The sequence below is a fragment of the Camponotus vicinus genome, unplaced genomic scaffold (assembly GCF_025532165.1).
Source record: "Camponotus vicinus isolate PSW18456_S1 unplaced genomic scaffold, iyCamVici1.0 SCAF_4, whole genome shotgun sequence".
Classification (NCBI taxonomy): domain Eukaryota; kingdom Metazoa; phylum Arthropoda; class Insecta; order Hymenoptera; family Formicidae; genus Camponotus; species Camponotus vicinus.
In genome coordinates this window covers 9558115-9566698 of record NW_028141976.1, presented here as the reverse complement: position 1 = coordinate 9566698, position 8584 = coordinate 9558115, and the positions used below count along the sequence as shown (strand labels likewise).

General features: G+C 35.1%; 1 long non-coding RNA gene across 1 annotated transcript in view; it reads right to left on the bottom strand.

The window, feature by feature from the left end:
* The window catches only part of LOC145970457 (uncharacterized), a 79717-nt gene that overhangs the window by 13066 nt on the left and 58067 nt on the right, over nucleotides 1–8584 (bottom strand). The window lies entirely within an intron of this gene.

Below are 8584 nucleotides of genomic sequence, written 5' to 3'. Positions count from 1 at the left end.
TTTGTAATACTCATACACACATTTAAATAAATTCTACATATTTTTAATTGTAACGAAAAAAAAAATTGCAATTATTTACGCGCCTCTCCTTGCGCTCCCATCCCTTGCGTCTCTCTTGCGCTAGTTGTAAGTATAGCGATATCGTTCTCTCTCGCACGCGTTGTTCTCGCGCTATTATCGTTCTCTCTTTCGTACGCGCTATCGTTCTCTCTCTCTCACTCGCGTTATTCTTGCAATATCGTTCTCTCTCGCACGCGTTGTTCTCGCGCTATTGTCGTTTTCTCTCTTTCTATGCTCGTCGCTCACTTACCTTTGCGTCGTCCTTCTCACGCCATCTTACATTGCACCATCCTTGTCGCACGTTGATGTCATCCTTGTCGCACTGTCCTCTTCACACACTTAGCGCTATCCTTTTCCCACATGTAGCGCTGTCCTTTTCCCACACGTAGCGCTATCCTTCTCACACCACCGTCTTCTTTCCGCGGATCCCCCTTCTCCTCGCAGACTCCCTTCCTCGCGCGTGACGTCATTCCCCGCGCCACCGAAATTATATTTCAAAAAGAAAAATGTATAATTATTTACGCACCTCTCCCTTGCACTACCCTTTTCCCATTCTTTGCGCTAATTATAAGTCTCGCTATCGTTCTCTCTCGTACGCATTTTTTTCGCACGCGATATTATCGTTCTCTCTCACACGCGCTGCAAGGGTACAAAGCAGCCGAACATCGGTTTATGATTGTTTATACTTGTCATAAAACATCCAACACAAACGTCCCCCGCCCCGCCCCGCAGCCCCCGCGCCTACGAAATCCCCTTCGTCCCGCGTGACGTCATTCCCCCGCGCCGCTGAGATCCCCTCGCGCCTCACCCCCCCTGAGAGGACCTGGGTTAGAACCGGCCTAGTATACCTACTAGAACTGTTTGATAAATGGTGGAACGACCTGCTTTTGCGCTGACGCGCGTAGAAGAGAGCGATATGCTGAATCATTACGCCTTCGTTTTGTTACGTCACTATTATCGGTCGCAAGGGTGTCTGGTGCATCTTACACGTGCTACATAATATCTTCCCGAGTATCTCCTTGAACGTGCACGCTTGTTAAAAGTTGCATAGGTTTCATATATGCATCATTACGGGGATGCAAAACTGCACGTGCATTATACGTGGTTGAAATATTAATAAAACATAACTTTTCTTCCTACATTACATATCTTTTTATTAATTTTCTCAATTCTATTCTTTAATTCCTTTTTCTAAATTAATTCCATTCCTCATTGGTTATTTTTTTGAAATAATATTTTTTATTTAAAATAATAAAATATTAAGAAAGTACAATAAAAATATAATATATAAAAATATATAATATAATAAATATATAATATAATAATATAATAAAAATATATAAATATGTAGGAAAACACAAATGTAATTAATTAATTAGTTCTCATATAATAAATTATATAATATACTTTATATAAAATATTAAAACATTAAAATAAAAATACAGTTTTTCTTAAAGAATATTCTACAGTTAACAGTTGCTTAAAGATTATAGTACAGTAAACGATATCTAAAATTTTGAAAAAAAAAAAAAATGAAAATCTCTTATATAGTTCAATGAAAAGTTTAATGTTTAATGATCAATGAAAAATTATTAAATCTACATATATTAATGTTTATATTTCAAATTATTTTCGCAATATGTCAAAATTTGTTAAATTCATTATTCGATGATCAGATGAGCAATCATTTCTATGGAAATCGCGAATAATTTCAAACATTCGGTAAACGAACTTTGCGCTGTGATTGCGTTTTTGTGAAATATTCCGGTTGCAGATGACATCATCTGCTCTGGATAAAGTATCAGCGTGTCTCGTGACCGAGCATGCACAAAAAAAAGAGAAAAAAGTGTCTCGATAAGATAAAAGATCATGCCGTAAATAAATATAAACGTGACTAACCGTATGTAGCGATGAGAGGACGCTCTTTACAATCTCTAAATAGCACGGGCATTATATATAGCGCGATTCTTTATAGAAATTATTTATATACATCCCTTCTTTATATTTATCGATACATAAATATCAATGAAACTCTATATATGTAACATCAATAAACGATTACGTTGGGGCTTCTTCGTCGAATGTGATTTATATGAGCCAAATATTTTATTTTTGACAGGCGTTATTATAACAATACTATTTATCATAAAGATCCCGATTAATTATTCTTTCCGGGCATGGTTCTCCATTAATTAAATTTTCGGCCGCTCTAATTTAAAAGTAGAACAAGATACAGTAGAGCCTCGTTATGATAATTTTAATTAACGTTGCGTCTCGGATATATAGAGTTCATTATATTTCGGCTCACTTTGTAACTGTTATAAAATGCAACGGAGTTATTTTATAACGGTTGATGATTATCGAATGTGTGTTACAATAACATTTTTATCCTCATCCAATGCTCGATGTACAAAAGATATATCCGAGGGGTCAACCACTGGCAATCATTGTACATTTCATCAGGAATATATTGCTGCAGTACAGTAAATATAATTTTAAGAAATTCATGTTTTAGAAAAATATGAATTGAAATAATATTAGCAATATGAGACAAAAAGTAATATGCATTAGAAACACTTTTTATTTCTGCGGCAGTACTGTTAATATTGACAATAAAATAATAATAGGAATACCAAAAATACAAAAGCAATACAATAGCAATGTTAGCAATAAAATGTATTGTATAAAACGTATTGTGCCAAAAATGACAACCACTGTACATTTTCTGAATGGTGATTGACCCCTCGGATATATCACATAAAAAACAATTAATTACATAAATTATATATATATGTTAATATTGCATTAATCATATATTTTTGAAAGCAGAGATATTTTATTAAATTGAGAGGTTGCTTTGGATATCGCTTGATCATATATATTTGATCTGATTATTATCGAGTTTAACTGATACCCTAAAAATTTCACGCGTCTTCGACTTGTATTTACATCACTGCTATTAATACATTTATAGCGAGATTTGCCAGGTTACAATTATTAATATCATTGCATATCAACGCGACATTCTCGCTTCGGGTATCGGGTATTTAAAGATTACAATTCCTAAGTGATCAACGTAATTATTGATTATTATTGATCCGATGTAATAATATGATGTCGGAATAGTTTTATAAATAGCTATGTGCCACGCGGACGCACTGTAATAACAATGATATTCTTGCGTATAAGACTCAGATCATCGATGTATCCAGGCAAATGACATGTTCTCCGATGTGGTCACGTTTGAGTCATCGCGTTGCAGTTATCGTTTCGACTGAGAATTTCTTTAATAACGATGCCTACATTCGTTTCAAAATTACTGGTAATAGAATTCGCTGTCTATACGATAGAAAAAATGTAAAAATATTACTTCCTCGAAATTTTGTCAATTCGTCTGATAAAGTTTTACTCTTTTTTATATAAAGAATTATTTTCATAAAAGCTAATTAAAATTTCATACATCTATCTAGACGATAATAAAAAATAACGTTTTCTGTTACGTTAGTTGAAAGATGACAATGCACAAGTCCAGAGGTAACTTTGTTGTAAAAAATAAAATCGTTGATTTGCATTTATCTAAGGGAATTAAAATGTAAATGTTCGCTCAACGATCAGAAGCTGAGAGGCCAATAGAAACCTCGGAATGGGAATTTGTGCCATGGCGTGTTTCGAGGACAATGCCGAGGAGATGGCAGTTAAGGAAATATAAATGGCCTTATATATAAGCAACGTTAGACAAGGAAAACGTCGTTTACGGCGGATTGCAACGAAAGAATACATATATAGACAGAGTTATACGCGCTAAGTGTCTTCGGGAATGAGGCTTTGTATCATCTTTGATACATGAATTTAATTTATTCTAATCTATTGCTACAACTGCTGCATTTGCCTTATTTATATAAAAAAAATCTCGTTATTATCTTCCTAAATAATTCTGTATAATTTTTCGACGAATTTTATTAATGATGTTTGTTACTTTTATTTATCCAACCAATATTCGACATCAAAAATAATTCCTATTCTAGATTTAAACTGGATTGGAATTATAAAGAAAAAAGATTGCGATTGTGTGTATGTGCGAGAGAAATCATTCTCATCGACATATTTTGATATAAAAATTATTTTCATATTAATATATCTTTCTAAAATATCTTTCACGTCTCGCATCTTGTTTCAAATGAGATTGTCGATTTCAACGATTTGCTGGCTTGCAAACTTCGAGAAGCGCAGTTTTCTATCGCGAACTCCACTGCAAATTAGTTTCCAGTGCAAAGTCCTCGATTGATTCTCGAGACTGGCTGACTGTTTAGGATGCTTTGAAAAGAGATACGATTATGTGTTCAGAGAAATAAAGCTCTTTTGGCGACGTTTCAACCGCGATATATGTTATTCAAAGTATACACATATATTACGTGTGGTCTGAGTCTCTTCTTGTAACCACGATGATGTCTTTGAACTGAACAAACTACCGGTCAACAATCGCGAATGAAGATGTTATACGTTTTTTATTCCGTTTCATAAAATCTTATACTATTGTGACATAAAATAACATATATAGTATATCGATTTCTTTGGCTGTGATTGGATGTTTGACTGATCAAATCGTCATAAATTCGTGATTAGTCTCTCGCGACTGGTCATTTATCTAGCAATGGCAATAAGTAAGTTGACGTTAGACAAGGACGAATGCTAGTCATCAGATAGAAAGTCATCAGTTTCGCATTGAGCATCGGAAATAAAGATATTTTACATTTTTTTCACTTGCTTCGTTGGTTGATTCAATGATTTATTAGCTTCTTAAATCGCAATCGCGAAGTGCATTGCGCGTTTGCATAATCAAATCATAGTAAAGTGACGAATACAGGTTTTGCTTAGTCACACTCTTTTAAAATTAGCGTTAAATCGAAGTGGAACTGTACCATTATCGTAGCGAATGAAATAATTCATGTTTTTAAATCGTCTCGACAATGTCAAGCGGAACGTTCATTCACATGTTCGCGCGATACATTCCGTTCATTTCCAGTTTTAATAATTAAAAGGTCCTCCCCCAAGTTTCAGCCTATATATTTAATTGACCGTTATAACGAGGTAACGAATTAAATAATTCAACTTTAAATTTTTTTTTGCTTCGAGACGTTTTATACGATTCCAAAATTAATTTCTATGAAAATGTAAAACCGCCGCGATCTCATTTAGTCATTATAACCAGATGGCTAATTAAACAGTTTTGCTTCATTGGTGCGCGCCCAGTATCACATTTTCCAATAATCGAACGTGAAACAATTGCGATGCTCCATGCGGAGATAACGATCCGGCCCGTGACGTGGTTTCAGGACGATGAAGGATGTCTGCAACCGACAGTGAATCATAACGACGATGGGCTGCCCGTTGGCAGGACAACGACAGCTTGACCAACGATACCTAATATTACAGTTTACACAATTACATCCGCAAATTTACGTCCAAGATCTAGGTTAATACGAGTCCCATTAATTAAACAACTTATGGTTATTTTAAGTAGGACAACTTGAATTAAGAAAATGTAAAATCAATGAAAACAGATCGATCTTTGTGGACTTTTTCTGCCGCTCTGGTATATTTTAATCGATATATTTTAATGTTACACGTCAGAGAACAAAAAAAATGTGACCGTTATTTAAATGTTAACTTATAAAGTGAGAGAGATTAAAGTATTAACTAACAATAAGTCAAAACTAGGTCGAAAGTTGGGATCTTGATCTTGAATCTTATCAGTATGGTGCGTCTTTTATTTAATCGATATATCTGATCGAAATGATAGCTGTATTTATGTACTTATAGTAGCGAACAACAAGTTTGCACTCGCTATTTTGAACTTGAAAATCGAGTCTCAAATGTAGGTCGTGCCACGCTTTGTTCATTGTATTAGTAGAAACGTCGGCGTCATTTCGCGCTTCGGTAGGAACAGACTGTGGCAAATGTCACAAACATCCCTTTATGCGCTTTATCGTTGTCGACACGAGCTTTTCTGCAATCACATTGACTTTTCCGAAAAACTTGGGAAATATATATTTTCTCATAAATTGTTCGTGCAATATTTTTTAAAATAATAATTACGAGCATTTTAGCTACAATAATTATAATCGTGACACAATATGTATAATTTTTTTACTATATTTTTGATCGTTAACAATCTTTACAAACGATAAAGTAAATTATTCAGACGTGCAACTATTGAAACCCATCGAGTCTGTTTCTAGATATTTATGCATCTCTCTGCGAAACGTTGCAATGCATTGTTCTATCCGTACTAATCGCGATCGATCGGGGACACGAACGGGAGAAGATTAAAAATTTGCTGGCGCATGGCCAATTCTCGGGAAGCTCGAAAATTATTCACCAAGCATACAATGGAGATTTTCGCGTGAGTCCGATGATAATTTTCGTAATTGGAATGCGAGTCGTGCTAGTCGACAAAGTTGCGGTTGAATCGAAATAAATGGACGAGGTATTTCCTTGCAGTACAGATATTAAGAATAAAGGAGGAGGAGAAGGGGTCGAACATTGTGTAGATACGAATGCAGTGCATTTTAAACATATTTTGTTTCGCGCATCTCTAGCAATCATAACCGTGCAGCAGATAACAACAATACATAGCATGAAGATTCGCTACGCTGCTACAAGGTGAGTGAGCAAGTGAGTAAGCAGGTGAGTGAGTGAGTGAGTGACCGAAAGAGTGTGTGTGAGTGAGTGACCGAAAGAGTGTGAGTGAGAGACCGAATGAGAGAGTGTATGAGAGTTGCGTAAAAGAGAGAAAGAGAGCGAGAAAAAAAGTGCGTGCGTGTGTATGAATGTCTGTCCCTCCTACCCTCCCTCTCTCCCTCTCTCTCTCTCTCTCTCTCTCTCTCTCTCTCTCTCTCTCTCTTACGCACACACTCCGCCATACACATATCGCGTGTAACAATCAGCTGATTGCAACGTCGGACGGCCGGCGATCCGGAACAACTTTTCATTATTAAAATAACGTTATTTTAAGGAACACGTATTTCTGACGTAATTCTAAGACATTTTCTTCTTTACCAAAATTTTATTTAAAGCATAATTTTATGTTATAAGATAAAATAGTTAGCGACTCATGCGGTGATAATCACCCGTCGGGCGGTCAGCTGCGCCCGCGCTCGCGGCACGCCGCGCCGCTCCTGCCTGCCTTCTGTACCCGACGCGTGATTTACTAACTATTTTTGCTCATAATTCAAAAACTACGCTTCAAATCAAATTTTGGTAAAGGAAAAATTGTCTTAGAATGGTGTCAGGAATACGTCATTTTAAAGACATAACGTTTTTCAGGATCGCCCTATATATAAAGATAAATTGTGAATAAGTATAAAATTTTTTTAAATAATCGGGCAAGAATTTTTGTATTTGAATGTAAAATTTTTGAGAACAATCGAATATTCAGGTTTTTTCGATGACATTTTGATAATAACAATATTACTAAAAAAATACTAGTTTGAAGGCTTCATAATATTGCGCACATAATTAAAACTAGATTTTATAGTAATGATTAATCCAGTAATTTTTATTTTATATCTTATACAGATTATTTTCTCCAATTTCTCTTCAAACTGTTGAACATTCATATCATCTTCAATTAAGAAGATCATAGTAGGACTTATTGGAAAACCACTATCTCCAAGAAAAAAGTATGGCATTTTAACGTTACTTTCAGGAAGATTTGCAATCCCTTTGAGAAGATTTAATGTTTTTTCTTGCAGTGCCAAATGAATGTTAGAAGAGGTAAAAATACCACCATCACTATTGCCACCATACGAGCCAATATCAACTAGTGTAAACATATATTTGTAATCACATGCAGCCATCAACACAATGCTATGTGTTTTTTTGTAGTTGTAAAATAAGCTCCCGGAATTTGGCGGAACTTGTATCTCCACATGCTTTCTGTCGAAAGCCACAACACAGTGAGGGAAATTCCAATTTTCCAGAATACCAGTACAAATATTTTTCCATTCTTCTTCTGTTGGTAAACGAAGGTAAATCAGTTAACCAATAAGCACAAGTACGTCCTATGTACGTACGACGAACGTACATGCTGGACATAGTGTACATCCATTGGATGTCCATATCGAATACAGTAGATGTCTATAGGACGTCCATTGTATGTCCGTTTGCAACTCCAATGGACATCCATAAGACGTCTTTACTGGACAAACTATGGACAAACTATGGACCTGAAATGGACGAACTATGGATCTAATGAACAAATTTTCGATCTTAAATGAACGAATTATGGACCAAATGGATGAATTTTGGATCTTTTATGGACGAAATTCGAATCTTAATTGGACATACTTCGGACAATTATTACGCATGTATAATTCATAAATAATTAAATAATTGGTAATAATTAATAATAATTGTATAGAAAACTGGAAGAATATTTATTTTTGATTTATATTGTTATTCTGTATGTACACTGGCAAACACTGATCTCTGTTTCCTGAGATAAAAAGGTGAAAATTATTAT